General features: G+C 42.3%; 1 protein-coding gene across 1 annotated transcript in view; it reads right to left on the reverse strand.

The window, feature by feature from the left end:
* The window catches only part of LOC114793382 (thyroid hormone receptor alpha-like), a 43,767-nt gene that overhangs the window by 17,101 nt on the left and 12,786 nt on the right, over positions 1 to 13,880 (reverse strand). The window lies entirely within an intron of this gene.

Genomic DNA, 13,880 nt, shown 5'->3' on the forward strand with positions numbered 1-13,880 from the left:
GGTTATATCATGTATCATTTTGAAAGCAAAAAGGGTGGATTTAGAATTATGTGATTGTGCACAGAACAGCCACAGACCCCACTGACACGTCACTTAGGAAACGCACCTTAAGATAGGCCCCCTTCGACCGATCTCAACAAGTTATTTCCTCAGAGAACCTATGACCAAGTACACTGGCTCACGGTTTTCTTTTCTCCATCTTTTTCTCTACTTCTATGTTCCTTGTCAGTGGTTTGAGGGTGTTTTTTTTTTTATCTAAATGCATGGCAGTCATAAATCATCCCCCGCATAGAGGAATCCCTCACCGTTTCCAAATAACTAACAGATTTCTGTTCTCCACAGTGAAGAAGGGTCAAGACAGTGAAGAAAAATCCACTCAAGAACACATGCAATTTTGTACACGCACACGCACACGCACACACACACACCCACACACATACAAATGAAGAAAGTAAGAGTCTGGCCCCTTTAGGATACCCTTTGGCAGAGTTGCTCTCACGAGCTGCCAAGAATGTGACTGCATTTGAAAAAAACAAACCTGACCTCTCCCCTCCGCCTTTCCCTCCACTCTCCCTCCGTCGATCTATAAGGTGGAACCGCGGCTCTCCGAGACACCCTCCCCCTCCAAAAAAATAAAAATAAAAAAATCTCCACTGCACAATGTGTCTCGTCAATAGGAAAACAAGGCTGCCTGTCACAGGAGATAATAACACAGGAGTCGGGCAAGAGCGCCGAGTGCCCGAAGCGCAAACAGCCGAAAGAGGAGCGGGGGACGCGGTGTTCCTGTCATTTTCCGAGCGAGGCCCGGTCTGCAGCTCCTTCCTCCTGTAATTGCAAGAATGTACAGTGCGCGCTGCAAACGGTGATGTCACACTTGAGGCCCTACATTTTCGGAAAGCTCCAGAGCCTCTGCTCCTCCTCCTTCACATAAACTTCTAAACCTTCTCACTCGGGGGAGAGTAAGGGGGGAAAAAAAGGAAAAAGAATAGACCTTGAAACCAGCAGGGCTCTGGGCAGGGAGCGGGGCCTATCACATCTCATCAACACTCTATAAAAGACGCCAGGCTGCACTTTCATGTTGCTCTTTTGTTCCCATAACCAGAGCCCACCACGCTCCATATGCTGCAGAGATGTGCGGGGGCTGGAACGCGCACTGCAGCGAAAATCCGACACAGCTATCTTTGCACCGCTAGCTTAGTGTCAGATTAAAAGGTGATTCCGTGGTCTTGCAATAAAACCAGACACAGATTGTCAGATTGGAAGTCAACAGTTCCACTGAGGGTGGAGGGAAAAACCTGTGAAAAATTTCCAGCTAATGTAATGCAGAGACACGCCAAGCTTAATCATACAGTTCACTGGCACACTTGTGGAAACATAACATAACTTTTTCCATACGTTTTAATGTAGAATTTAAAGGAGCAGTGATCCTAAAAAAAAAAACGTATTGTATTGTACATATTTATTCTTGTATATGTGGAAATATATGCATATACAGGTTTCTGAGTTTGGCATGACATTTACAGTGTAATGCATCTTGCCTGGACAGTGCGGATACTTGATGGGTGAAAAGAGTGATGGGAATTCCCCACTGGGGATTGTGGGACATAAAAGCTCAGCGCTTCAAGAATCTCGGCTGACATCAAGAAGGCAGCACAGGAAACTCCAGATGTTTATCTCTATGAGGTAGACTCAGAACTTTGGAAACCTCTGGACTACATGTGGATGTGGAAATACTACACCACAAATATTTAAACCACTGTTTCAGCACTGACACAACTTTTTGATTTAGCCCTACACAGTCATTTAAATGTCTGCTGCTAGCATCTACTGTTCGTCAAAATAGTTATGCCAGCTTGAACTACGTTTTGGACATTGTTTAATGTTCTACAAGGCTTGTAGGTAGTATCATGATATTTGGTTAAATGTATGGGTAAAAATGTTTTCGAAGAAGTGAAACAAACTGGTGTGTAATTATTAAACGTTTTGTCAAAATGTGCAGAAAGCAAGACAAGTGAATTGGGCAAAAATGACCCAAAACTCACAACAAAGCTGGGTCCTCCAATTTCTGTCCTCATAATAAAACGATCAGCGAACATCACAAACTCAATTGCATCTTGGGACATGCTGATTGATTGTCTTCACTTTATTAAAGAATTCCAGTCAGCAAACTGGTGACTCTGACATGAAATGATTTAAAAAGGAGTTTATAATAATTGCTCTGCTTGTGTTTCTATACTGTTCCATTTAAAAAGCTCTCTGTAATCAGTGCACCTCAGGCCTGGATTATTGGGAACGGGTGTGTTTTGGTGACTGGAATGTGGACCGGTTGGGTCAGGAATTACTCGTAGTGGGTACAGAGAAGCAACTGGATAATTCATCCATATGCCTATGCATATGCCGTTTTCGATCAGAAAGCAGCTCTCCACGTGCCCAGTTTTTTTTTTGGCAGCTTTTGTGCACTGCTGTGCCATTATGAAGAGAGATACTGTAACGGGTCCAAAAGGTCTTGCTCAGAATTTGCTACAGGTACTGCTGGTTTGGTTGCCTGCATAATGGCCAGAGAGTGTAATTTTGTGTAAAACACATGATGATAATCACAACATGCTGACCACAAGAACTAATAGCTAACATTTCAAACTTTAAAATACAACATGCCACAAAATTAGTGTAAATATGCATGTAGTAATGCTTTTGTTTTATAAATTTGTTTTATATAGAAAATTGACTGATTTCAGAATGCATTGTTTATGCAAATTTAACAGGTGAACCACCATTTCCAAGTACTACATTCTTGTTACTGAAAACATGCCAGGAAAACAATATTATATGATTATATATACAGTATAGTCCAAAAGTGTGGAAAAAGCTCTTTATTTTCATGACCATTTACATTGCAGTGAGAATCTATCAATGTAAATGGTCATGAAAATAAAGAAAACACATCGAATGAGAAGGTGTGTCCAAACTTTTGGCCTGTACTGTATTTAGGATATCTCAAAAAAAAAGAATGACACTGGTTTTTTCATCACGAATATATTTTTGGCCACATTGCCCAGATTCTATAACTGATATGTAATTGCACAATGCATGAACTCCATGGTTCTTTTAGGCCAAGTCATGGACACCTTCCTGCTAGCTTCACTCTACCCCTTTATTAGATTAAATTCATTTACAGGTGAATGTACAGCCTGTCACCCATTCATCATTTGTGAGTTTCAGACCAAAACATCACTTATATGACTGATATTATATAGGTGTGGGTAATTTTTTTTTTTTTTAACATCTGAGTACAATTCCAAAGGTTTGGCTTTGCTGGGCTGCATGGTGGAAACTGGATATCCAGTTAGCGCATAGAGGTTATTTTGGCACAAGTCCCCCTCCATAAAAAAATTCTGTACCTGTGTGGTCTTTAAATTGATTACTGAACCCACCGGCCAACGTTAACCTGACTCACTAAGTCAATAATACAGCATTAACACTGGGCAACGTGCACACGTTAAACATGAAACTACATCCCGAGAAAGCTTCGGACAATATTTCGAGGAAATATGGAGAAACAGTAAAGGTGGCAGGGTCAGCAGGTCTGGACTCCCCGACTAGACGCCCTGAGCGGGGAAGATGAGTTACTAATTCATTTTCCTGCTTCTTGTTTTCATTTCATATCCTTTCCTTGCAGACTTGGACACACTCCCCACCCTGTAACATCCTGAAGCAGGGACAAAGGCACAATTCAGAGCTAGGATGAGTGAGTTTGCTGAGCACGGCTGGATTTGTGGTGTTAGTGTGTGTATATCCATTTTTTAAGGTTTTTGGCTCTATTTCATGCAGGGCTTTGGCTGTCAGAGGCCATAAACAGAGCAGTAATACACATGGTAAAAGTGGAGTGGAAACCACATATAATTTAAGTCCAGGGTGGCCAGTCTTATCCGGAAACAGTTGACCTATTGACCTAAAAGTTATCCCAAAAAACGTTAATATGTCCTCTACATGCACCTGCATAATGCTGCATTATGTGAACTTGGAACTTGGATCCAAGTGGGACAAATGCAAGAAAAGGGTAAACTTTGAGTAAACGACCAAGAATAGATACCAAGAACAGAAATTAAAATACACCACAGGGTCTCTGGTGATGCAGTCACAAGTTTGCTGCAGTCACAAGTCGCAACAAAACAAGCAGCACACTGAACTGGAGATTCAGGATATTTATGTCTGTGCGTATGACAGGGCCCGCAGGGTACATGGTGTTGCTGTTTTCCACCCTGCATCTACATGTGAGTCACATGCGGGGACACTGTTTACAGCCATTAACACGAAGGTTCAATGAAAACAGATGAAACGGCACAATAAACTTGAGAAGAGCAGAACTGCCACATGTTAGAAGGTCCCCTTCTAGATAGAGCAGACAGAAACAGCCACTTAATTACTAAATTTTTACCAGTTTGTGCTGAGCACCTACTGGGTCTTCACATGACATCTGTTCGATGTATTTTTTTTTGGCCCATCATGCCAAGCACTATGTAAATAAATTAACAACAATCTCAAAATGCAAAAATAATATTATATATAATATAAAAAATTATATTATGTTGTATTTTTTAGCATTAATTATTTAAATTATTAATCATAACCCTGTTATGTATAGAACAGCATGATTATAATGACCTAATTGAAGTGGAAACTAAAAACAATTAAAATAAAAACAAATAAAACAAATAAAAACAAATAAACAAATAAAAACAATTAAAACTATTAAAAAATATGCAAAAGGCTCATAATTACATAATTTTTAACATGAACATTTCACTTTGTGAGATTGTTAAACAATTAATACGAGGTGCACTCGTCTGTCTATTACCCTGCATTGGCTAGAAATGGCGATAGGTGTAAAGAGTGCTTTACCGCTCACATGGCCGGATCTGGAATTTAAAGTGAAGTGATTGTCATTGTGATACACAGCACAGCACATGGTGCACACGAGGAAATGTGTCCTCTGCCTTTAACCATCACCCTTAGTAAGCAGCGGGCAGCCGTGACAGGAGCCTGGGGAGCAGTGTGTGGGGACGGTGCTTTGCTCAGTGGCACCTTGGCGAATCGTGATTCGAACCAGCAACTTGATTACGGGGCTGCTTCCTTAACCGCTATTAAGTAACCACTGCCCCATCACAATGTCATCACAAGGGGATTTTTTTATTCTGGACAAACAGAGACACGACTTCCTGTCTGCGTCAAACATTCTGGTTGGTGAATGGTGTTGATGACGTCATTTCCACAAATGTCCGCTCACTTCTATAAGCCGCTCTCCTCCTCATTAGCATTTAAAGCAAAAGGTGGTAGTAGCCTAGTGGGTAACACACTCGCCTATGAACCAGAAGACCCAGGTTCAAATCCCACTTACTACCATTGTGTCCCTGAGCAAGACACTTAACCCTAAGTTGCTCCAGGGGGACTGTCCCTGTAACTACTGATTGTAAGTCGCTCTGGATAAGGGTGTCTGATAAATGCCATAAATGTAAAATGTAAATGTAAAGCTACAGACACCCAAATTGTGTGTCCTGGGGAAATTTCATTGTGGGACCGGTTTAAAATGGCTGTAATTTTGCACCTCTAGGACCTATATAAGACAAAAATATCATGTGAGGGAACCTTTAACATTTATTTTGTGTATATCAGCATGTCTCAAAGAGCTTACAAAAAACCCTCACACATGACACCCCCCTCGTGAAGCACTAATTCAGACAGGGACCACCTTCTAGAGTAGAGTATGCATGCAATGCAATTCAGAACAGGGCTCGTTAAATATGAGTTGTTATTAGAAGTTTTTAAATTTCTTTAAAATGTACTTTTTTTAAGATCTAGAGCTTGTCAAGTATATACTTGAACCAAGTCTGCAATTTCACTGGAGCGGATGTCTGCTAAACTATGCCTGTAACTGTAACTTACAATGTACAAATTCCTAATAAAGTGGCCAGTGGCTGTATATATTGTGTGTGTGAGTGTGTGGGTGTGGGTGGGTGGGAGTGTTACACTCTACCTATTAAATCCATATTGTAGATTTTATTCTGTATTCCAGCGACGGCCTCATGAAGCTGGCATATAAATAAAATAAAAAGTGCGAGATTGCCAGTGGCACCTGGTAAACTGTGAAGGAATGGGGACAGATGAGTTACCCAGTGCTTGGGTAGCACAGAACCCCTGATAACTATCTACCTCACAGCACCTACCCAGCTTAGCGGCCCTGCCATGTGGAGAACACACCCAAGTGCTGCATGTTTTGCATTGTTTGTAATTGCGTGTGACTTTGAAAGGGCAGAAATACATTTCAAACAGACAGTGGTTTAATGGCAACGTGTTTTCTGTCGGCAGTGGCCTTTCAGGAAAATTACACACCCTTAGTACACTGCAGAGAAACAAGAGGTTCAGGGTGTCGACCTGATTCCACAGATCTCCATATGATGAAGCATCTGTGAGATGTCTGGAAGTCCAGCCTCATGATATGAGTCTTAGTACTGCCTGGTCACAGGACACCTGGTAGGGATCTACTATGTATTTAATCTATGTTATCTACTGCAGTCCTAGCTTTGATGGAAGGGTGACACAGGTCGGAAATATCCAGAAGTTTTGATGGCAGTTCACAGGATGTCTAAGAGTGAGGCTCACACTTATGACTGATAGGCTGACTTGGCCGCTTACCACCCTGCCAAGACATCTTCCTAAAGCCATTAACGGTCCATCTTACATATAATATGCGTCCGGCTTCTGCGCTTAATTTCCTGTCTTGCCCGTCTGTGTTTAATGGATGCAGCAGCTCAGTGGCTCACTTTCACAACCAACAGTCCCCCCTTTTCCTAAAGCACTAATTCAAAGCGTCTATCAAGAGAAGAACCGAGCAGCAGAGCTCAAGAGACGGAAGAAACACGAGACTCGGGGGACTGTGGGGATTTATTTACTGCGTCCTACAATCCAGCGGTGCAGAATGGACAGCTTTTACGAACAAAAAGCCTCACTCGACACCGACCATCATGTGGCTGTACCAAAAGCAAATAACAATTTGAAGAAAGCATTTGAATAATGAAATCTGTGACACTTCGTGGGTTCCCTACTTAATGAACACTAAATGATAATAAGGAATATGTGATGCCTGACAGGAACGTTTCAGTGCAGGTTTTGTCCATTTTTGCATCCGTTTGGTCACACGGGGCCCCCAGAAGCCTGGTTTGAATCTCCAGTCAGCAAAGATCACAGACCTGGGACCTGTTATTTACTGCGTTTTTGGGTAGATCTATGTCTGGAAAGCCACGAGTTAAATCAGTGTGGTCAAAGTAAGTGGGTAAGTATGTGTGTGTGTGTGCATGCTTGTGCCTGCAGCCATTTCTTGAATCAAGTCGTTGTGGCAGCCACTGCTGTGTGAGTGAGAGAGAGCAGAGAGAGCTCCACATCCACTCCCCCATATGGCAGGATTTATAAAGTGTTAAGAATGTTCACCTGGGACCAAAATGCCAGCGCTGCCTGCCCAACTGCCGTCTGCGAGACGTCGACGCCCCGCGTTCCTCACCGCCAGTGGGCTTCCCAGGCCGACAGCTGAAAGACCGCAGCCACGCCGACGAGGCGCCTTGCTGTGCATACCCACCTCTCTCTGGCCGGAGGCCACCGTGCCGTCACTGACACCACTACGAGTCACCACACGGCAGCACCGGCCAACGCCATCAATAAATACAGCGGCCGCGGCTGCTTCTGATAGGACGCTGAGACAGAGACAGTTGACACCCCTTTCTGAACAGAGAAAAGCAGCATTTCAGCAACCGGCATTAATAATTTACTGCCAACACGTGAATTACTCATGAAGGTGATGGACAGATGATTACAGCTGGAGCAGAATAATTCATGATGGCAAAGTTCCTACGCACACTAAAAAGCTGGTGTTCGCGAGTACGATCATTGCAGTTTCATGACAAGCCCTGTGAGGTGAAGCGCCGACCGGGTCATGGGAGACTGAGACACACTTATGAACATGGGCCGTGAAGGTCGGTCCATCTACTCCAAGTCCTCTATTATGAAAGTTTCCCATTGTGAGATTATTTAACATTAAAACGAGTTCCCCCAGCCTGTCTGTGGTCCTGTAGTGGCTAGAAGTGTTGATATGTATAAAGAGTGCTTTGATCATTCTGCTTCACTGTTCAGAGAGCGGCAGCACAGATGGTCGGATCTGGAATGTCTCCCCTTATGTCGTCATGAGGGGAAAGGTTACCTCCCATTTCTCATGGTTTGTCCGCCCATCATGGTTTGAAAACATGCAAAGCATTGCAGTTGCTTGGTGATCGAATGTAAAAAAGGAGCACAAATGTATTTCTTTTTAGTTCCGTCACAGGAGAATCTGAAGAAAGACTGGGTGAATTGATGGTGCTGATGACATAATTTCCGCGAATGCCCGCTCACTTCTATAGGCCTCTCTCCTCCTCGACCTGCCTCTATCCTCCTCATTAACCTTTAATGCTACAGATATAGAAACACGCGTCCTTGGGAAATCTCATTGTGGGACTGGCTCCAAGTGGCTGTAATTCTCTGCCACGGTTGAATTCACATACCACCTATATAAAGATAAGACATATACAAAAGAAAATGTTATTTTTCATAATAGGGGACCTTTAACACTGGCTGTGATAAAGAATGTGAAGGTTGGTGGCCACTTCCTTACCCTGTTCCTGTGATTGCCTGGTGTGTGTGTATAAGGTGGGTGATGGGTGTGTGTGTGTGTGTGTGTGTGTGGATAAAATTACTCAAAGATCCAGGAGAGCATTCAGCAACAGTCCATTCAGAAGGTACAGTGAACAAACTATTTCTACCACAAAAGAAGCAGCAATTTTTTGTAACCTTTGCGGAGAAATCCAAGGACATGGCTCTCTACAAAAACCCGCAGAGCTCAAAGCTGGTCAGTGATGTTTATAGAGCTAAAATCAATAGAACATCCTTCAACCTTCCACGCAGTGCTGTACTGGTAGGGTCAAGTGGTTTTTCTAATAGGCCTAAGCGAATACTAACGGCTCAAGGATAATTGAAGCAGATTCCTCTCTCCCAGAGTACTGGAATAACAATATGTTAACCATCACTGGGCGCGCACACACACACACACACACACACACACACACACACACACACACACACACACACACACACGACCACCATGTCAATTCAGGCCTCTGGAGACAACATGATATTGCAGAATCTAATTTATCTTCTGCCCGTACTGAAACATAACCGGCAAGGGCGTCATGGCTGACAAGGAGGAACGCAAATTAGGATTCAGCACAAGGGTGCCATATGCTCAGCGCAAAAAGCACGACAGGACCTCTGGTCGTATCAAATTAAACGTCCCATCAGGACATTTTACACAGGCTACAATGAGAAAACTAAGCGGAGGTGCTGGAAACTGGAGCTGCCAGAGTTGATGGCAGCGTGTCAGGCTCTGGCATGAAAAAAAGGAGACACCCCACAGTTACATCTGCCAGTGGTGAGACGACGAGTGACACAAGCTGAGGGTAAATATATTTATTTATACATATTAAATATATGTATTTTTTTTTTTAAGAATTGGGTGTGGATGTGGTGGGAGAAACACATCCCTCAGGAAAAGGGGGTGCATGACAGCTACTTTAAAATCCAATAAAGAATCACAATAACAGACAACACACAACCTAGTTCAATTGAAATCTAATCTAAAAGGAAATAAACTGCACAATAAATTCTGCTTTTGTCGTCTTGAAGTCAAAAATCAATCAGTCATATTCTGGTTGGAACTCGACTAACAAAACAAACAGAACACCGATACAACCAGCTCAGTACAGCATCCCTGCTCACTGAGTGCCAGTTGACCTCCAACTAACTGGCCTGGTTTTCCTCAGAAAGCAGAATCTACATACAGTATCTATGATGCGACTAAAATTAATATGGAACAAAACCGTTTCATTGAAACTAGTTTGATTCAATATAGGACTTCGATTAAATCAATAAAAATCGATTACTAAAAGAGTTGGCAAACGAATTCCATAATCGATTCATTGTGTCGCGGAGCGCAGCAAACAAACTCGGTCTCTTTTGTGCACTGATGCCTGCAGAGTTCGCCGCCTCATAGACAGGACGGAGCAAAAAAACAAAAAAACAAAACGGGCGGAGGCAGAGGAAAAAAAAGTGCTGCTTTGAACGCCGCCTAGTTACGCGTTACGTGGCCTTTTTTTTACACATGCTAAAACAGACCGCACGTGATTCCTGGTCAGAGCTGCCCTTTCGCACTGTGTTTCACCAAGGTGATGGTTAAAAGCAGAGGACACGTTTCGCTGTGAGCTCCGTGTGCTGCAGTGTTTCACAATGACAGTCACTTCACTTCTTACCTCTGCATCCCTGCCACATCACCACCATCTGAGCGGCTGTTTTCTGCAGCAGGCAACATGGCCTCAAAGAAAAGAGCGAGCCTGAGCCAGGAGCAATGAAAAGTGTCTGAACAAAGGCAGTGAGAGAGGGTAAGTGTGTGTGTGTGTGTGTGTGTGTCAGTGTGTTCGTCTGCAGTGTAGTGTAGAGAACAAGTTCTGACATTCAAACAAATCCTGTAAACTTTTCTGATTTGTATTGTTCTTTTAAAATTAATGTATTTATTGTTCTGGCAGCTCAAGTAACACTTTATTTAAAAACAATTGTTATATTCGGCAGGTGTAAAGCATACGTGTGTGTATTTTGTGTTATTTGACTTTTATTTTATTATTATTATAACAGCTCAAGGAGCATGTTTTCTAAAGATTTTAGTTCTGTTTTTGAATAAAGGTTTGGAAATGAATGCTTTTTTTTTTATTTTTATCTGATTCTCCCATTAAAATAAATGAACAAATCGACAGTAGTAGCCGCCCTACTGAAGACTTGCCTTAGGTCTGGCTTGGCTGTTAAGGTTGAATATCTGTGACTTTATGCTGAGATTTGTTGTGCTACAGCTCAACATCAATGGTGATTTAACTCCTCACATATTGCAAATGTTTTAGTCGGTTCTTCTTGGTAAATCTGTGCATTATAAACAGTGTTTGTATTGTCTGTATAGTTTAACATGTTCCAATTCACAGCGTTTATCTGTTAGACCCCTGGTATCCAATCGTTGACTGTGTTCATACAGTTCTGTATTCACATGTCATGTCATTTATAGTTTAATATGAATGAACTACAAAATGGGAATTATTGTGAATAAAATCACTTTGCATTGTTTTGCCTGCAAAACACTTGTAATTTGATGTCATTCAATAAATGAAACAATGATCTCAATTACGTATTTACAGACATACAAACAACAGAGTCAACTAACTCTACTATGGACCAATGTAGAAATTGTATAATGACAATGACAATGCTGGAAATCAGAAATTCTCACACTGAAAGTACCACTGCTGCAGGAATGCAGGATTTTAGACGGAAAGGAACAATGCTTCGAAGCCATGGGAGAACCGAAGGAAACACCTCAGCCAAGTTTCCTGATTCCTGTGGTTGTGCTCATGTTTATGCAGCATGCGCTCAACTAGGCCAACATTCAGATATAACACAGTCAAATAGTGCCTTCAGAGCAGAACTGCTGGTGCTACGGCAAACTTCAGGTGGGGCCTACCTGCTACGTCACCATGCACACTGTGTATGCATTTCCCCCTAAGAGAGGGTCTAGGAGCTGTACTCGTGAATGTTAATGTGTGTGTGAAATCCCTCGACCTGGCTTGGCACAAAGGAACTAGGCTTTTAACCATGTTGGTAGGAACAGGCCAGAGTGTGAGACACACACACTCACACAAAAACCTACACACAACACACCACGATAAAATAATGCTAATGATGCTTTGTAAATTTTTCAAATGGAGTGAGGGAGACTGCGATCATGAATGGTGACTTGTCTTGCCGTCGTGAATAGGATGTAATCAGCTTACAGTGTTTTTAAAAAGGAGGCCATTCCTCTCGCCCAGCGCACCTGCATGACAAAGCTGCAAGCTCACAGTTCAAATAACCCCCCCCCACCCCGCGGCTTGGTAACACAATAGCAGCACCTTATCTACTATCTGCCAGTTCTCAGAGAACGCCGGAATCGGTTACACAGAGTCCTGTCCTTTTTTTTCTTCTTTCACTCAATGGAGTGATAGATCAGCACGATATTCACACCGCTGAAGAAAACGACAACTTCCTTGTGGTCTGGGGATGACACTGAGGAGAAGGGGAGGAAGAGTAACTCCTGTCAACTGTTTTATCACTACTGAGAGAACACAAAATGCTAACCATCAATTGGGCATGGCATTTTATTGCAAACATGTGATCCAAGTTTGTGCAATAGTGCATTTCTTGTTGTACTACACAGATGTACTGGCAGATGTGACAAAAATGTACCCACAAATGGTGAGAAATCCTGCTCCCAATTTTAACATTTGACCAGTGTCTGTGCTCGAGAGGGAACGTTGAGAGAACGTGGTTTTTCATTCATACCTTTTTACAATGTGTATTTTTTCTAACTCTTAACAGATTCTAAGAAGTTTTTCCAAAAAAATTTTCATTTAAAGCACAATGCATGTTAAATTAGCCATTAGATTTGTCATGTCAGTGTTCAGGTCTGCCGTGACTGGTAATTCAAGGTAAGTAAGGTGACATTACATTTAAAGACACACAGTCAGACCACTAGAGCTCCTAGAAATCCGCTCAGCCAATCACTGTGCATGGTTGGAACTAGCTGCGGTATTTTTAGATTTGAAATCTAGTTGGTCTTGTTTTAGGATCAGTGGATTACTGGGTGAAAACTAAGCACAGCCTGTGCACTTATTCCAGCAGATGCCACATCTGAGTCAACTTCAAGGCAAAGATCAAGATCAAACTAAATAGTAGATTACAGTTGCGCTAATATTACATTCTTCATTAATAATTTTAAAAATTCAAATATAATAAAAGCTGCCTAAGCAATAATCTCTCATTTTCATGTTTCCAACAAGATACAGTGGGTACGGAAAATATTCAGACCCCCTTAAATTTTTCACTCTTTGTTATGTTGCAGCCATTTGCTAAAATCAGTTAAGTTTATTTTTTCCTCATTAATGTACACACAGCAACCCCATATTGACAGAAAAACACAGACTTGTTGACATTTTTGCAGATTTATTAACAAAGAAAAACTGAAATATCACATGGTCCTAAGTATTCAGACCCTCCTGTGACACTCATATATTTAACTCTGCTGTCCAGTTCTTCTGATCATCCTGAGATGGTTCTGCACCTTCATTTGAGTCCAGATGTGTTTGATTATACTGATTGGACTTGATCAGGAAAGCCACACCCCTGTCTGTATAAGACCTTACAGGGCACAATGCAGGTCAGAGCAAACGAGAATCATGAGGTCAAAGGAACTGCCTGAAGAGCTCAGAGACAGAATTGTGGCAAGGCACAGATCTGGTCCAAATTTCAAAGAAATTCGGCTGCACTTAAGGTTCCCAAGAGCATAGTGGCCTCCAAAATTCTTAAATGGAAGATGTTTGGGAAGACAAGAACCCTTTCTAGAGCTGGCCGCCCAGCCAAACCGAGCTATCAGAGCCTTGGTGAGATGTAAAGAAGAACCCAAAGATCACTGTGGCTGAGCTCCAGAGATGCAGTTGTAGAGAAAGTTGCAGAAAGTCAACCATCACTGCAGCCTTCCACCAGTCGGGGCTTTATGGCAGAGTGGCCCAACAGAAGCCTCAAGACACATGAAATCTCACATGGAGTTTGCACAGATCGTCTGTGTCTGATGAGAACAAGAACTTAATTCTAAGCGGTATGGGTGGAGACTTCAGACTGAACGGAAAGTTTACCTTCCAACAAGACAATGACCCAGGAGTGGATTCACAACAACT

Source organism: Denticeps clupeoides, chromosome 7 (assembly GCF_900700375.1).
Source record: "Denticeps clupeoides chromosome 7, fDenClu1.1, whole genome shotgun sequence".
Lineage (NCBI taxonomy): Eukaryota > Metazoa > Chordata > Actinopteri > Clupeiformes > Denticipitidae > Denticeps > Denticeps clupeoides.